Source organism: Hypomesus transpacificus, unplaced genomic scaffold (genome assembly GCF_021917145.1).
Source record: "Hypomesus transpacificus isolate Combined female unplaced genomic scaffold, fHypTra1 scaffold_105, whole genome shotgun sequence".
Lineage (NCBI taxonomy): Eukaryota > Metazoa > Chordata > Actinopteri > Osmeriformes > Osmeridae > Hypomesus > Hypomesus transpacificus.
Window position 1 is genome coordinate 705,549 of NW_025813697.1, and position 18,943 is coordinate 724,491.

The window sequence follows — 18,943 nt, forward strand, 5'->3', positions numbered from 1 at the left end:
CCCCAACACTCTCACTGTACCACTGTGCCATACACATAACCATGCAAGTGGGGCATATTCAAGAGATGACTGATTCGTTCCATAGAACAGTCACATTTGTTACATCCAACCTTACACAAAACCACTTCTTAACCTTACACATATCAGCCATTGACAGAGGGACAGATATCCCTGGATAACCTCCAGGGTGCTTGAGACTCTAACCACAAACTCTGCAAGGTCTGTCCCCTCTAATGCTGGTCCAGTCACTTTTTTTCATCCACGGTAAGGTGTTGTTGTACAGATTGTTCTTCATGTGTGCTTTATGATGAATCTCAATGTTCACATCAGTATAATTGGGAGCGTGCAATAGTGACTCTCAGTGTGGCTCATGTATGCGATGTCTGTGGACTCGTGCATCCAGTATCAGTAAATGTCTGTCAGGTGTGTGCGTCAGTATGTCTGGATCTCATCTCGCATCGCAGCTCAGGCAGCGGCCTCGGTTTCCTTGAAACAACCGAGGGCCTCTGCCTCAGTATCCTCTCGTCCCCTTTCTGGGTGCTGTCATCTGCTTCATGTAGAGGCCGGAGGAAGACTGAAAGTGTCTTCCCCTCTCCAGGCTCATCTCTCTGGTTTCCCGTCTGGGTGCTGTCATCTGCTTCATGAATCACACATGGGGGAGAGAGGCATGGTAGCAACAGCAGCCCCTCTCTGGCTTTCTCCACATGTGACTCACCTTTCGACGTCTTCAACACCTCCGGGTGGGTGCTCTTTGGGACCTCCTTCTCGGCACCCCTGGATTGGAGTGCTGGATGGCGGGGTCCTGGTTCTGGCTCAAATCAGTCCGCTGGACTGGAACCTGCTCCAGGATCAGCTGCTGCAAACGGGTCTCCACCCCCCTTGGTGTACTCCTGGAAGAGTAACCCAGTGGGGATGAGACAAATGAAGTTGGAGCAGGCACCATTTGGAGGTGCACCTGCTCCTCCACCGGTCCCTGGCTCTCCGTTGAAACCCTCCACCGTGTTGTTCGGTGGAGGGGCTGTTTCGCAGTGTGTCGCATGGCTCCATGTCGGACAACCCTCCACTTTCACAGCTGTGAGTCACCAAGATAAACAGCTATGGACTGCTCCATCTCGGTGAGAGGCAGTCCTCCGTTTGTGCACTTTCACGTACACGTAGTCTCCCGGTTGATAGGGATGACATGGCTCCCCAGGCAGGGCAGCTTTCACCTGTGAATGCACAACCCTGGCTGCTCTAGGAAGGGCGTAACAAAAGTTTAACATTGTATCATCCATCTGGTGGATATCCATCTGTATCAATGATGGTGGGAGATACAGGCAATCTCATTGGTCCCCCCACAATATATCTTGTGTGGGGAAAGTCCATTCCTCCTCTGGGGAGTGGACCTCATGGCCATAAGAGCTAGTGGAAGTGCATCAGGCCACTTCAGGCCTGTCTGTTCACATATCTTGGCTAGTTTGTTTTCTCAAGTTCCATGTTGCCTCTCCACTGCCCCAGGCCGCAGACTGTGGGTGGTAGGGACAGTGGAAATGCCGGTTGATCTGGAGCGCTTTACAAAGTTCCTGAACAATTTTGACCCATAAAATGTGAACCTCTATCACTGGACAGTCTCGTGAGGATCCCATTTCTACAGATCACATCTCTAATAATAAAATCTTGGCTACCGTGGTAGCATCAACTTTCCAACATGGGTAGGCTTCTACCCATTTTGAGAACATGACAACAGTTACAATTACACATTCAAAATTACAACACTTGTTCATCTGCATAAAATCTATTTGTAAATTAATAAAAGGACCACTTGGTGGTGGGTGGGCTGCGTCTCTTCTCTTTGGTCCCTTTTCGGGATTATGCTGCTGGTAAATATGACACTGAGCACAATGTTGTTCAGCCTTTGTGGAAAAACCAGTCAATCAGACAATCTGTATTTACTATTTAGACCATACCCCCCTTGATCGTATGGGCACATCCGTGTGCCATGCGAGCCAACCAAGGGAACAATGCACATGGAATCTTTCACACAGCCAACAGATAACCAACCATCCCTCTCAGTGTTATCAGCAGCGACATGAAGGTCCACCACAACATGAAGAGAGGAAGTGCGCGTTTCCGGTTGCTGAGACACAAAAAACAAATAGAGACCTGGGACACATCAATGGGCCGCAGCCTTTGCTGCAACATCAGCTCTAGCATTTCCTCTTGAAACATTTTTCTGTATTGTTAGTATGAGCCTCACACTTAACAATAGCTAGCTTTCTCAGTAGTAGTATTAAATTATCAAATCATCTTTCCATTCTTAATTGCTCCACCTGAGGAGTTAATGAAACCTCTTTCTGGCCATATGGCACCAAAATTGTGAGTAACTCTAAATCCATACCTCGAGTCAGTGTGAATATTTACGACCTTGCCTTCTGACAAACAACATGCCCTTGTCAAAGCAAAACTCTAACTGCTGTGCAGTGCATTGTGGAGACTGTTTACCAGATTCGAATGTCTCACTGTCCGTGCAGACCGCTTATCCGGAGTTTAGAGCGCCATCCCATGCTCGGGACGAAGATCCATCTACATACAACACAAGTTCAGCATTATTCATAAGTTTGTCACAACATATCAGGTCTGGGTGTTAGCACTTTATCGACAACCATCTCACAGTCATGTGGTTCACCATCATCAGGGGTGGGCAACAATGAAGCTGGAGCATCTATGGATCGTAATGTTACCTTGAGTCAACAAAATCAGTTTACTTTGTAGCTCTCGTGGCTGACAAGTATTGAGTTTTGGTGCGTAACAGAAAAGCACTTACTGCATGAGGAACCATCACTGCCAAGGGCGACCCCAGCACTATCTCTGAAGTTGCTTCCACACATGTTGCCGCAGCACAGACTGCTCGTAAGCACGGGGGGGGGACCTGCTGCCACAGTATCTAAAGAAGAACTCACATAGGCGATAGGCCTCTTAAGATTACCATGCTGCTGGGTCAGTACACCCTGGTGTAGTCTGGCAGACCGAGAGCTGGCGCTTGGGCCAAGGCCTGCTTGAGAGATACAAATCATTTATCAGCAACAGTTTTCCACAACAAATGAGTATCAGTTTCCTTCCTTAAATCAAGGAGAGGTTTAGCCAACACAGCATAATCAAGGATCTACTAACGACAATACCCGGCTGAACCTAGAAAAAGTCTTGAGTTGTTTTGGTGTTCTACACTTAGGTATCCATCGGATGGCCTCCACTCTGTCAGGCGTCAATAGACGCTCTGTACCTTTTGAGTGTATGGCCCAGATACTTGACCTCCTAAGACCATAACTGCAGTTTTGCCTTTGAGGCCTTGTGGCCCTTCTCAGCCAGTGCCTGTAGCACAGCAATAGTGTCCTGTTGGCAGGAGGCAAGATTCTTAGAACATATCAAAAAGGTAATCAATATACTGCACCAGAGTAGAGCCGGCTGCTAAGGTGACATCCTGGAGCTCCTCTCATAATGCCTGACTAAACAACATAGGTGATTCAGTGTACTCCTGCGATAGAACTGAAATGTATAGTAGACCTGGCGAAACGTGAATGCAAACAGATACTGGCTCTCTTCTGCAATGGGAACAGAGAAAAGAAAACAATAGTCATTCACAGAGCTAGAAAGTAACAGGGTTATTTGCTAAGTATCGTAACAGAGTTAGGCACAACAGGATGTATAACACAGGCATTACCAGCTAATAAACCCATGATAAACTTCTAAGTATTTCATTAGCCTTAAAGGATCAAATTGACCTTAAGTCTACCTATGACTCCTTGTTTCAACAACGCATCAATAACTGGGACAATACCTTTCCCTACTTCTCTATTACTAGCATACTGAGGTACGGTTCTCAAGAGTATTACTACAAACAATGATAACAACTGGGGTAGCATTCTTAATGCGCCCAATGTGATTAGCTTGTGTGGACCACAGGAGCTCAGGCCCAGCTTCTAGCAAGGCCACATATGTTGTGGCTAAAATCTCTGCATTCCACTGCTGGGGGATGTGTGTGGGATTTCTAGGCCAAGTGTTCTTTATCCTAAGGAATAGACAAGAAAATCAGTAGTGCATATCATTTTGGTTCGGTTTGCACAACAAATTCCTTTCCAACAGATTTATTTGACACCCCATAGTTGTAAGAAATACATAATCATTCAAAGATCCATCTATCCACCCATAAGAGCTAACTGACAGTTGTGTCCACCTGAACCCCAGAAACTACCACTACCATCTCATTGATTTCGGGTACTGTCTACAGTTGAACTGGCTGACCTAGTAGCTCTGTATCTTACTTGAAAAAGAGAAGCTCTCTGCCTCCCCTATTCTTGATTATTATTATGATTGTGGTTGTTTACTGTCTGAGTGTCCTTGAGCAGGCCTCAGCAAGCTCTTCGTTCTGAAGAAAACGGAAGGGGTTGAGTACAGTAGTATGGAGTACGTGACTGAAGGATCCTGACTGTACTATACTGTGCCTGGACAATCACTTTCCCTGTGGCGTATCTGTTTACAGAGTATGCACAAATCCCTGTCTATCTCTTACTCCCCTTGTTGTCTGCCCCTGGTTCTCCTTTTCCTTTAAACATATTATTTTCTTTCCGTAAGACATTCATTTGCAATGTTGTTCATTTCTCAACTTTCTTTCCTGCATTCTCCAGCATCAGTGTACAATTATGCTTGGCATAATCCATAATCATATCCACAGGTTTGTTCTCCCAATGTAGAACCTGTTTCTTCTTTTCTATCTGGAGTTCAGGAAGCAATCCACATATGAACACATGACAAAATGGCATGAGGATGCAGCTGCTGTAAAATCAGAATGTTTTTTTTCCAAAAACATCCTAGTAAGTCTTTCCATATAATCTTTAGGATCCTCCTTTTCTCTGTTTGCGATCATACACTTTGCTCCAGTCAAGCAACACCCCTCCAGTATTACTGCCATTAAACACCATCAGAAATGTATGCTTTAAGTTTTCTCACGTCAGGAAATCCCTTTCCTAGCTCCCTCAGCTCAGTCACTGACCATGGGCGATAAAGGTACAGAGGCTGTCATACATCAGGGCCTGGATATGCACACATAGGGTTCATTGATACCTGGGGGTTCAACTGATAGTTACAGGCATTCCTGAATAACCTCACCAATCATATTTGTTGTGATATGAACCTCAACATTCTCTTGTAAGTTCTGTGCTGGCTGCACTTGACCCGCTGCTTCTCCTAACAATGCATTTTCCCTGTCTCTGGCTCTCCTCTGCATAGCCACAGCTATAGCAACAACATCATCTTTATCGTCGGTAAATAGGCTAGTCTTAGGTAGACTCTTTTGTTTCCCTTGAGAATTAACGCTACTTTCAGCCTGTTTCACAACTACTGACTTCTCACAATTAGTTTTTGCTCTATTAGTCTGCTCAAGCAACTTCATGTTAACATGTTCAAGCAATATCTTGAGTTCCCTCACTCTATGACAGTCTGATCACCTTTTAACAATGACTTTTCTGTTCATCTCGTCTCTGTCTGAGTAGACTAGCATTCTATCAGAATCAGTTTTAGCTTGATCTGACCGTACTTTCTCAAGAAAATGCCACATCGTCTCTTAGATTCAGTTAACCATGTCAACATTTGCCAGCTGCAATATTGTTTACACGTCCGACTTGTCTCCTCGTCTTTCAAAATGACCTTTTAAACTCCAATATTTTTACATCAAACGTTCCCTCCAGCGGAAAACAATGTCTCGGGTCATGATTAATCCACGCATGCCATCTCTCAATACTTGACACTGCTTGAATTCCATGTAAATCAAACATATATCGGGCTGGACTAACAACGTCTCTATCGCTCCCGTACTGGAAGCTAGATTACCCATACTGAAAACAAATGTATCTGAATACAAAGTATCTGTAACAAATCTCATAACTGTAGGCTATGTAGCCAACTCTTATGATTTACTGCGGCAAGAATCACACAGCACTTTAGAATTTCGTCACAAAATCACATAGCACTGTAGAACAGTCTCACAATCTAATAGCACTGTAAAACAGTCTACGGTCACAATATTGAAGAATAAAAGAACTACAATATCATATGGTAGTGAACTACAAATATGGCCTTTTTCAAGCCAAACTATCCTCTATCCTCCTACTGTGCTTGGTCTTTAAGAAATAGCCCAAAACAAAACTTAATACAGTTACAATTCAAACAAAATTAAAGTCCCAATAAGATCTCTGTTCAAAAGAGAAAAGCCCAACACAAAACGTAATACAATTCAGTTAAACTTAATACAATTCAAACCAACATAAGATCTCTGTTCAACTAAAGTTTTCAGCTGTAAACATGCATTTAAAAAATAACACATACCTTTCCTTGTTTGGTTCACCCCTGGTCTGTATCTGTAAAACCATACTCTCTGTTAACAGATCCTTTACCTCAGATCAAGAGTATGGTCCGTATTCTCTGTTAACAGATCCTTTGCCACAGATCAAGAATACAGATTATATTACATACTTTTTCAATACTTCACGCGACCAGGGTTCTTGTACGCTATCAGAGTTTGCCAACTCTGACCTAGACAAAGTAAAAATAGCAAGTCAATTAATTACCCAAATTTACCAAACCAAAACTCTACCTAAACTAAACCTACTATTATCTTCCTCCTGTTGAGGCCTAGCAGACTCTGGTCTGCTAAGACCAGGCTCCCAACTGAACATCACAATAAAAGGTTCTTAAATTGTTTACGTTACCAGCATCGCAGAGGGACAGCAGGGGCACCAAGCATAAAGCAGTCCATGAATGGGGTTTTGGAAAAGGATCCCCTTACCATTTTGTTTTGTGCACCACGGGTTCTGCTTTATACTGGTGCCGCCGTGGGTCTCTCCTGGATCTGGTTCTGCAATCCTGCTGCTCGACAACGCCAATTGATGAAGAAAGTGTTTTGTCCGTCTCTTCATAAACGGAGTGACTAAGTTCAGTTGAGGTCTGGATTTTCAAGGATTATCAATCTGCAGATTGGGAGAGAAAACCAGACCTCTGACAATAAATGCAACACAACACCAGCCTTAGGTCTCAATCATGTCTCTCTCGGCTCTGAAGGCCGGAGGACCATCTTTTATAGGGCACAAGAATGTAAACATAGATAGTGACAGTCAGGCAGTAATGACGTTACAACAGTCTTAGAGAAAGAGATTCACAGCTCCCAACACATGACCACTCAGACTAGAGAGTTCATAGTTGGAGCTCTCCTTGTAGTCATGACAAGGAACATTTACCCAGAATTTTCTCCTGACCTCGAACATCTATTAACCCTGACACATACACAATCTACTCTTATTAATAGCAAGCTTACATGCGAACATACTAACTAGTATCCAATGACTAGTTCTCTTGATTAGTGAATAATGTAAGCACACAGGAAATCTAAATTTCTTCCACATACCGCAAGTCGAGATACAATTTGAAAACAAAAGCGTTTTGTTATGAACAATAATCTATTAAAGTCTGGACTGATAACGAAGACGTAGAGTGTAGCGATTGCACGGGAGCTTAACGACTGTATTTCCAGTTTTTGACATATGAGGATATTTGCACAGTATTAAAGAAATATATTTAGTTATACACTGTGTTCTGCAGTTAACTAAAGGTAGGATATGTGATGTTATCGTGTATTCCATGCAGTTGGGGAATCTCCTGAACTCCCGTAGTGGACAATCTGATGGTAAGGAAGCGCTGAATTTTTATTTAAAACTTGAGTTGGATTGTACAAGGTGTTTCTGGAACAATAATCACTCAGTTCAAGCGCAAATAAACACTGCTAGATGTAATCTTCATTATAATCATGAAATTGAATGAAAAAAACGTGTGTGAGGAAAACGAAATATATAAATATTACGAGTAATGTTCTTCCCACATTCAATTTCTGCAGTCTGGCTACAGTACGGTCATCTGCGTCGCCAATTCCAACTGTTTTCAAAATGTGCGTAGTCCTACGGGAGGGTCAGAGTTTGCGTGGAGGACCGCACCTTCTCCCATCAAGTTTGTTTTTTATAAATCACAACCTTTGCGTGGAAAGTGGTGTACGCACATTTTCAGCCCGCTTTTGTGCGTACGCAAGCTTTATAAATGAGACCCCAGGACTTTTTGAGCTATTGGGCCATTTAGCGGAGAGATATAATAAGAATACTAATAATAAGAATACTAACAAAAACAATAGGTTTCCTCCTACCGGAGGAACCCTAATAATAGGCCTACTGATTATCTTATTTTGCCTCAAACGTAATAACAACAAGGTCCAAGGTATTGTTAGCCAAATTATTGCAAAAAATATTGTTTATTGATGTCCCTGCTAAAGCTGTATTAAAATGTGCATCCCTGAACTGTGTATAGTGGGTTAAGCAAGGGAAGTTTGTATAGTGCATTGTGTTGCACACAAGCTTGGAAGACAAAAAAAGAATATGAATAAATATAGCTGCAAGCAGCAGGGTGGCCAAGCAGGTCAGATGACACAGAAAACATTTTAGACATCCTCAGAACAGGGTTCCGAGTACTTGCAGCAAGTTTGGTGTGAATAAATCAAAGGTTTGCTGAGATACGACCCAACTTCCTGTTTGCCGGCTTTGCTGCAGATTTTGTCTGTCCAGTCAAATGTTTTCGAAAATCAAAAGTTCATGTGATAGCTTTTGTGAGGCTTGGTCTGACGATAATCTCTGCCAAATTTGTTGCAGAATGGACATGCTACAACGTAGAGAAAGTTTTTTCATTCAAATGGTTTTGAAAATCAAAAATCCTTTGATAATTTGAGTCAGGGTTGCTCTGACGATGATCTGTGCCAATTCTAATGAAGATTAGACAACAATTGTGAGTAGCGAACAAGTTTCCTTAAAATTCAAAATGGCGGAAAATCTATATAACCGGAAATTGACACCATAGAGTGTGTTGAACTCGTCTTGATCCAGGGAATCCAACAGTACTTAATTTTTGAAAATTGGTCATACGGTTCAAAAGTTAAGTGTGTAAACACAAGTCCAACTTTGACCCGTTGGTGGCGCCAGAGTGCTGGAATGGTAAATATGAAAATTTGTGAAAATAAAGAGGGAACTGTCCTTAATGAGTGTGCCATATTTCACAACTTTTTACCATTTGGTTTTAGGGGCTGCCAATGCCATAGTCTCCAATGGCAGAAGAAGATGTGTAATAAGATATACCTTTATTCGTCCCACAATGGGGAAATTCGGGCATTGCAGTAGCAAAGTGAACATAAGTATACATACAATTTAAAAAGTAAGCACGAGATATAATAAAAAAGATAACAGTTGCATTTAGTCATTAACCGACATTTAGTCATTTAGCCGATAGAGTAGCATATGAGTTGCATATGGAGACCAAATATAAACTCAAGAGGGTACAATTTCTGTGGAAAAAAGTTTTGAACAGCGTTCTTCAACGTTTAATTTTAAACGCTGAAGAACGTTTGTAGAACATTTGACTAACGTTGCACGCGTTTGGCAGTCGTTACCCTAGCATTAATCAAATCAAATGTATTTGTATAGCTGTTTTAACACGCAAGCATGTCACAGAGGGCTTCACATACGCCCATAGAACTGCCCCTCAACTAACCTAAACCCTCAAGGAAGACAAGTAAAAACTCCCAGACAAACTCCCAATAGGGGAAAAAATTTAAGAAACCTTGGGAGGGATCCCCTGAGGGATCCCCTCCTCCAGAGACGGTTGGTGAGAGAGAAGAGCAGAACACAGGCTAAACATATTCATACAGTGTGAATGGCTTTTGAAATACCAAAATCCATTGTTCAACTTTATAGATAGATGTAGGACAGGACCGGGAGCCCGATGTTGGCCGTCATGGAGACTGGTTTCCGGTTGACAACCAGGTCCAGCGTTGGCAGACCGACGACCAGGCAGGTGCTGACAGCTCAAACCCCCCACACCACAAGGGATGTGTGTGGTGGTGGTGGTGGGGGGGGGGGGGGGAGCAGGGATTAGAGAATGCCCGGAGCAGCTAACAGTTACAGTAATAATAGAATGAGATCCCCACCGGTCAAGTTTGGACTAGTGCAGCAATTTAACAGATCAAAAAGGGGTATTTGATGCAGCCCCACACACCAAGACAGCGACAGCCTCCCTCGGTTGAAACATGAAATCTGTTTCAGGGGAAAGAACTCTAAAATAAGTTATACTTATATGAATATGGATGAAAACAACCCGTCCAACATTGTCACTAACAAGTAACAGAAACTATACCAGTAACAATATACAGCAATGGAAACTATAACAATAACAATATACATTAACAGGTTTACTTTATTTGTAACATCTAGATGGGGCAATGATGGAGCAAACATATAAGCTAGAATTACAATTTAAAAATGACATGTGATACACACATAGGTAAACACACACCCAAGGTTTACAAATAAAGTACATACACACATGCTTACCTTTAAAAATCGTAGAATTGACTAAACAACTACGTTTTTAACCTAATTTTAAATTTTGAAACAGTATCAGCCTCCTTAATTGAGACAGTTAATTTGTTCCAGAGAAGAGGTGCTCTATATGAGAATGCCCTTCCTCCAGCTGTTTTTTTCTTAATTTTGGGAACCACCAGAGAGCCGACATCCTGAGATCTAAGTGTCCTTGCGGGGCAATAGGGTGCAAGGAGACTGGAGAGGTACAGTGGTGCCAATCCATGCAGAGATTTGTAAGTTAGTAGTAGAACTTTGAAATCAGCTCTGGCTTGGATAGGGAGCCGGTGTAAAGAGACAAGAGTAGATGTTATGTGATCAAACGTTCTTTTTCTAGTCAATAGTCTAGCAGCAGCATTTTGCACCCGCTGTAAAAAAATTGGTAGGTCAGAAGCCAGAGAACAACACATTGCAGTAGTCCAATCGGGACGTAACAAATGCATGCATTAGTTTGTCAGCATCATCCTTTGAGAGGAATTTTCGTATTTTGGCAATATTACGTAGATTGAAAAATGCAGTTCAAGTAATTTGCTTGATATGGTACTCAAACGAAAGGTCTGGGTCCATTGAGACTCCTAGATTTTTTACCAGCTGGCTTTGTGAGACTTTGACGCTGTCTAAGTCTAAGGTCAGATTGGATACATTATTTCTGTATTTTTTAGGACCTCGGGTTTATCCGAATTTAGAAGAAGGAAATTTGCTGTCATCCAAGTTCTCAACCCAGAAACAATTTTTTCCATAGCATGTGGAAAATCTCCAGGCTTTATAGACATATATAGCTGAGTATCATCTGCATAACAGTGAACATTTACCCCAGAGCTTCTAATTATGTTTCCTTAGGCAACATATAGAGTGAAAATAACAAATAACAGAGGGACTAGAACTGAACCCTGTGGTACTGTGGATCTCCTGCATGAGCAGCCATCATAGTGGACATATTGTGATCTATCAGATAGATACAATCTAAACCACTGAAGTGAAGTACCAGAAATTCTAACATAGTTTTCCATACATTCCAGGAGAATCTAATGATCCACAGTGTCAAAAGCTGCACTTAGATCTTGAAGAACCAGGACAGAGAAAGAGCCCACGTCAGAGTTAATAATAGATCATTGACTACCTTGGCTAATGCAGTTTCAATGCTGTGGTGAAGACGAAATCCAGACAGAGCTGTTGTGCCACAGCTTTTTCTAAAATTTTGAACAGAAATGGCAAATTTGAAATTGGCCTGTAGTTGCTAAGACTACCTGGATCCAGGTTTGTTTTTTAAGAAGGGGCTTCATAATATGGAGAGAGATATGTCTCAAAAGTATTCCTAAATGCAAGTACCATGATCCACAAATGTTTCACGATTTACAAATGTGTTTTGTGATCGACAAAAACAAAATTCTTACTCGTGATTTGTAAGTTGGCATTTACATAAATGTTCTATGATTTTCACACATAGATGTCCATTCGTAAATATATCGTTTGTAATTTCTTAAAATATTTAACATTTCGTGTGTGCATTTCTCGTGGTCTGTCATTTGTAAATCTACAATTTGTGTGTGAAGTGTTGAATCTGCATTTGTGGATCGCCCAATACACGCGTGCAATCCTTCTTCCAATGACAACATTCTTTTCGGTCTTTTGCGATCCACACACAAATAGATTTTTGATCCACAAACAGAAGGCCCCCCCCCTCCCCCCCTTTCGACAGTGCCATCCGGTAGGTGGCAGTGTTGTCCTCTGCCCACCGGATTTCCTTTGACTGAGCTATTAGCCCGAAAGCTAACGTTATGCTAGCAAGATTCAAAAGCAATAACATTGTGTACGGTTGACAAACAGTAAATATAATTTTACAGTAAGTTTGACAGGAAGATTTGAAAGCTGACCAGCCATGTCACTGTCCCAAAATCAATATCAAGATTTTCACGAAAGTATCGGCCAAATACTACCAGGCTACAGTACGGCCGCAGCCTTTGGAGCGAGGTGAATAGCAAATGCCAGATACTCGTGACAACTTAAGTTCAAAGCACATGTATGGGGCTATTATTGTAGCAAAGCTATTCAACAATAATAGCCCCATACCACATACCATTGGTAAGGGGTTACTGGTAGGGGAAAATAAATGTATTTTATTTACATTTATTTAAAGCACTGGCGTACAACCATCAAGGTAGAGGACAACACTGCCACCTACCGGATGGCATTGTCGAAAGGGGGGGGGGGGGGGGGGGGGGGGGGGGGGCTTGTGGATCAAAAAGCTATTTGTGTGTGGATCGCAAAAGACCAAAAAGAATGTCTCAAAAAAACGTCATTGGAAGAAGGATTGCACGCGTGTATTGAGCGATTGCAGATTCAACACTTCACACGCGAATTGCAGATTTACATGACAAACCATGAGAAATGCACACACGAAATGTTAAGTATTTTAAGAAATTACAAACGATATATTTACGAATGGACATCTATATGTAAAAATCATAGCACATTTAAGTAAATGCCAACTTACAAATCACGAGTAAGAATTGTGTTTTTGTGGATCGTAAAACACATTTGTAATTTGTGAAACATTTTTGGGTCATGGTACTTGCATTTACGAATACTTTTGAGACATATCTCTCTCCATATAATAACAGCTTGTTTGAAATCGTCGGGGACTTGGCCAGATACAATAGATTCATTAATAATACTAAGCAAGGGTGCCCCAATAATAGAGTGAAGTTCTCTACAAAGTTTGGCAGGGAGGGGGTCTTGAGGAATCCATCAGCTCGATGAACGCTTCCATAGAAATAGGGTTAAAGTGAGTGAGAGGCTCAACATGCACAATGCTGGGTATAGAGGAACATTCAGTGTCGATGGCCACTCCTCCAGGACTAGTCTGTAGTTTGTCCTTTATTGCATAGATTATATGGTCAAAGAAATAATTGGGAGAGAGATCTGAACTAACACAGAGTGTTCTTTTCTTAATGAGTTTTGCAATAGTATCAAATAGGAACTTAGTGTTGTGTTTGTTCTCACTAATCAATTTAGAGATATAGTCTGATCTGGACCTGATGAGGACTTGCTTGTACTCCATTTGGCTGTCCTTCCATGCCAGGCGGAAAACCTCTTTAGTGGTACGCCACTTATGTTCTAGTTTTCTAGTGGACATCTTGAGAGTGCAGGTTTCCTCTGAATACCATGGAGCCAGTTTCTTGTCTTTGCTTTTCCTTGGTTTTGAGCGGGGCAACAGAGTCTAGGGATAGCTGAGAAACCAAATTTAGATCCCTCATTTTAGCATTTAATGATTTATTTGGGACGTCAAGTGCTTCTAGTGCAGCGGGTAGAATACTAGCCAGTTCCAGAGCTGTGTTTGGGGTTATGCAGTGGCTAGTAGAAATATTCTGGGTGCCTCCAAGGCTCTGGCAGAGGTCCATTTTGAAGGTAACCAGGCAATTGTCTGATAATATAGAATTGTGGGGGTGGACAATGATGTCACTAATCTTGATTAGTACGCGAGTGAAGATGGGTAGGTTTGGAAACTACCTGAGCGAGACCTGTGAAATACATTAGACCAGTAAAGGCTTTACTTAAAGGATCTTTTGGGTCATTTACATGAATGTTAAAATCACCCATAATTTAAATATTATCAGTATATGTCACAAGATCAGCACTAATATCTGCAAATTCCTCTAGGAAGAGGGAATACGGGCCGGGGGGCCGGTATGTAGTAACTATACAAAATGAGGGAGGGGGGTTAGGAGTAGTAGCATTTTTCCTTTTTAAAATAGTTGGTGGTTTCATGCAAATTATTTCAAATGATTTAAAGGTGTTAACAGATTTTAGGCTGAGGTTGAAGCTAGCTTCATTTATCATAGCAACACCACCACCTTTCTTTGATACACTAGGGATGTGTGAGTATGCAAAATCCGGAGGCGATGCTTCATTCAGGGGGGAATATTTGTCAGGTTTTAGCCAGGTTTTGGTGAGTCCAATCAAGTCCAGGCTGCAGTCAGACATCAGATCATTAATCAAAACGGCCTTTGTGGATAGAGATCTGATGTTTAGGATGCCCAACATTCCAGACAGGGTTTTTGGCAGCTTTAGACGTAGATAATTCTTCTGCAAAGGTGGCACTGTCATCAGAAAACTTGGTGGGAAGAGCAACGGGGGAGCAAGGCTGAATACATATTAAATTGGTATAATTCCTAATAATTGAACGCCGAAATTTGGAAAAAGGTTGGGGGACAGACACCGTTTCAATGGTAAAAACGACATCAGCACACTGACTACACTACAAGCTAGGCTATCGGGCACCCAACAGCTCACAACATAACTATCAACAGACCTATCAGACTTTCAAAGAGACGGGCTTGTTCTAGTGAGTGTCAGGTCTGCTCTAAAATAGCTTCAATAATCCTAGACAATAGAAATGCACCTCTCCAGCTCGGATGGAGCCCGTCACTTTTCAACAAGCCAGGTTTGGCCCAGAAACTAGACCAATTATCTACAAATCCTAAACCCTGTTCTGAGCAGAAGCGAGCCAACCAGCGGTTAAGAGAGACAAGTCCGCTGTAGATATCGTCAGTCCCCCTAACAGGTAATGGGCCAGAGACTATTACTCGATGCCGACTCATCTTTTGAGCAAGGTCACATGCCCGAGCTATATTAACCTTCATGACCTCTGACTGCCTCAGCCTAACATCATTGGTACCGACATGAATGACAATATTCTCATCCCTATCATCAGTGCGTGCGCCATGTGCCTTAGCTTGGGCCTTTGCCTTAGCCCTAGTGCTAGCCAGCACCGTAAGATTAGCTTCTATGTCAGTAGCTCTGGCCCCAGGTACACAGTAAACTGTCGCTGGTTGCTCCAATCTAATGTTACTAGTGATGGAGTCACCGATCACTAACGTCTGAGGAATCCCACTCCCACCATGCTGCAAAGGTGAAACCGGTGGGGCTAATCTTGAGTCCTCCCTCGCGCTAGGACTCCCTGCCAGTGATGTTGTGCCAGTCGCATCTAAAGTTACTAGCATACGTTCTTCCTCAAGCGACTGGTCTCTAACAGAGTCAACTTTTCGAGTAAAATTACACATGTAGGACAATGTGAATGGGTGTGAGAAACTATAGTTAACTTGCGTTAATAGTTTATGCCAGCCAAGATAATCAGTCAAGAACGTTGAGTTGGCTAGTTCAACAGGAACAGTAGCGTCGGACTCCAAGGAAGAAAGCCGTGCCGAGTAAACCTATAAGTAAGACAGGAAATGTGTAGATTAAATCGGGATGGACAAAATAAATGACGTAACATATATATATAAATAGCGATTAACAAGGAGCAAGAAAAAAAGCTTGGGAAAAGTTTTGGAGCAGTAGCTCAGGTGCAGTGCGGTCTTGGTTGTTATTCATCCAGCGTTTTATACCCGTTTGACCATAAACCCACACGCCAGCAAAACGCTACTCTGTCGTTATTCACGTTAGCCACACGCTCAACACGCTCATCTAACGTTTACTAATCGTTAGTCGCGCGCCAGTGAAACGTCATCACACGCTAATAGTTTTCAGGGGTGTCTTACTTGGTCGCTGTTACTACACGCTCCTCATGCGTCAGTCCCACGCTAGTCTACGTTAGTCACACGTTAATCACACGCCAGATGTGTCCACCTCGCCCTACAACACTCATAATTGATTGACCAGCCAGAACGTTTTGGTGTGACAGGGCCTTAAGACTGGGGGGGCGTGTCGCCTGAAACAGCTGAAGCTCCATCCCCTCGAATGTGATGAATTAGCAACACCAGCTAAATCAATTGCAGATATCAGAACAGACCCACCTAGGGCCTGTAGTACGAATCAAGATCAACATGCTTTGGATTACTTTCAGTTACCCGGCTTCACAAACCCTAACAACTGCAATCACGATAAGCGGTATCACAACGGTGGTTATCAACTGTCTAACTCAACACAGATCTTTCCAATATAGAGACGTGCGCGTTCACATAAAAGGGGCAGTGTTAGCCACATGAAACATGGACCAAACAAGAGCCGGATATTTCATGCAGGAGGAGCAGACAATAATCTTACAAACTTTGTCTACTCCTCCTGCGTGAAATATTGTAATACAATATGAGGCAAAAAGCAACAAAGTTGCTTCTGCCAAGCTGGCAGAAAATAGCAGACACTGTTAATGCACATTACTTGATATCACTGCCCCAGGCACAAGGTGTATTTTAGTTGCAACCCTGGCAGTGGCAAACGATCGTGGGAACAAATAAAAACTCTTTCAAAACGGTAAGTAGCTGTAGGCAATACTTGCACATATTTTAAGGCCAACAAGTACAAGGCTGAATTGCCTGAGTCAGTCCCTTTTGTAGGATATTGGTATACAAAGGGCCTATAGAACAATGAAATTGCTTGCAGCCAACAGGAAGAAAAATTAGGCAAAGAAAACTGGAGGGGGCCCTCCTCCACAGCACTTCACTCCTGCTGAGGAGCTGGCCTTCTCCAGCTATCAGGGTCGCCCCATGATGGAAGGAGTGGAAGGGTGTATTTCTTCAGACCCCGGTGGCAGCAGCTTGGAAACCCAGGCATATGTATGTTTCAGTAATCTATGTGACCATGTTCATTCAACAATTATTTATGAATATTGTAGGGGTGATATGTATTAGGCGCTACTGTTCCCTGCAGACAGGAAATACAGTGATGTGCCTACAACCACCCACTGTCGTCCCACTGTGCCATACAGAAGTAACAGTGAAACTATTAGTCAATGTTTGGGCCCTGTATAAAAGAACCCTGGAGCATGAGCTAGAGTCTTTTCACCGTTTCTTTCAATTTCCTATTTGTTTTTGAAAAGTGCTATAAAAGTAAATGAAACATCCAAATTCATTGAAAGTAGTGAAATTATAATGTATTTAACTTGTGGAGAGTATTGTACAGTACCATACACGTTGTTCTTTTTGGTTTGAAATGTTTTGGTTGAAGGAAACCCACATTTCTGATATGGAAATAATTCGAATATGGGTCAAAGCAACCGAAAGACAACAGAAGGGGTTAAGGCGAGACACCCCAGTGAATTGGGATAACATATCAACATGACACTACATAAAAGTACCCATAGCAAAATAACGCAACGCTATGCATACAGTCTGTGGGACTGTGAGCGCACGGAGCGCACGGCTTCGATGTGTCGCATTGGCAACATACGGCTCAAGCCTCAAAGATACGTAATTCCCTCAGCTGAGAATCTATATATTTCATAAAGATACTCATCAGGGAATGCCAAAGGGTTTTGTCCGTCTCTAAATGTTCTGGCTCTTCTGAGTGTACCTCTCACTATCCGCGCACCAAGCTCCACAGGATCTTCTAAGAACGGTGATGCCATTATCATCAAGAATGAATGGGTCAGTGGGCTGTGCTTTACCGGTTGATCTTTGATCTCCAACTAAACCTGATCCCGACCATGTTAGGCGTTCAGCATGTGTTACCATGGCAATCTACCCGGGAAACAAGTGATCCACCGTCGTGATACAGAAAATGCTGTGTTGAACATGAAGTTACCTCGTTAACGCCAAATCTTGATTCATAGTACAGGCCCCTGCAGGCCTGTACAGGCCCCTCTTAGTGTTGTATGTGTTAATTACTTTGTCCTTGCATCGTACCAGCTGAATAACAGAATGCAACCGTATGTGATCTGACGTAGATAGTTCGCTGTGACGAAGAGGTTTTAGCTAGGGTGACCAGACGTCCTCTTTTACCCGGACATGTCCTCTTTCGAGAATAATTAATTAAGAACCCCCTTTGAAACAAGCTGAACCCCCTTGAAACAAGCTATTCTAACAATGTTGTCACCGGCAGTACTTCAGATGTAAATATAGCTGCAAGCAGCAATGGGGTGGCCAAGCAGGTCAGAAGAAGAAGAAACTTTCGACATCCTCAGAAGAGGGTTCCGAGTACACAGATCAAGTTTGGTGGTTTCGAAAATCTAAAATCATTTTGATAGTTTGTGTGAGGATTGCATTGACTATATACAGCTTGACTGCAGGTAGCTAGCGTCTGCGGTCTACCTGGCTTCCTTTGCAGTGGCTTACAGTCTTGCTAAACAGAGAATCATATATTTGATATTCACCAAAAACGTTTTATTCATTCATTCAAAATTCAGTCCTATTTTGACATTACAAGGTGATTGTGGTCTGAAGATAATCTGTGCCAAATTTGGTGGATACGTTTTATTCATTCATTCAAAATGGCGGCCACATCAATTCAGCTGGTATCACAAGTTAACATGTGTCAGTCACGGGATCGCCCCCTAGCAGTTAGATGACACAACCTTTTGTGGACCTCTTCGGAACAGGGTCCCGAGCATCTGTACCAAGTTTGATGTCAATTCAGCAAATATTTCCTGAGATATGATCTCACTTCCTGTTTTTGCAGCTCCATTGCAGACTTTACCGGAAAAAACGGTTTTGAAAATCAAAAACCATGTGAAAATGTTTGTGAGGCTTGAT

General features: G+C 42.5%; 1 protein-coding gene and 1 long non-coding RNA gene across 4 annotated transcripts in view; one reads left to right on the forward strand and one right to left on the reverse strand.

The window, feature by feature from the left end:
* vil1 (villin 1) overlaps positions 1 to 18,943 on the forward strand; it is a 152,154-nt gene that overhangs the window by 76,920 nt on the left and 56,291 nt on the right. The gene's annotated exons all lie outside the window — the stretch shown is intronic.
* On the reverse strand, positions 586 to 6,968 carry LOC124487864. Its single transcript, XR_006958554.1, has 2 exons — positions 2,804 to 6,968; positions 586 to 2,562 (listed from the first exon to the last, which is right to left on the reverse strand). It is a non-coding gene; the product is annotated as an uncharacterized LOC124487864 (long non-coding RNA).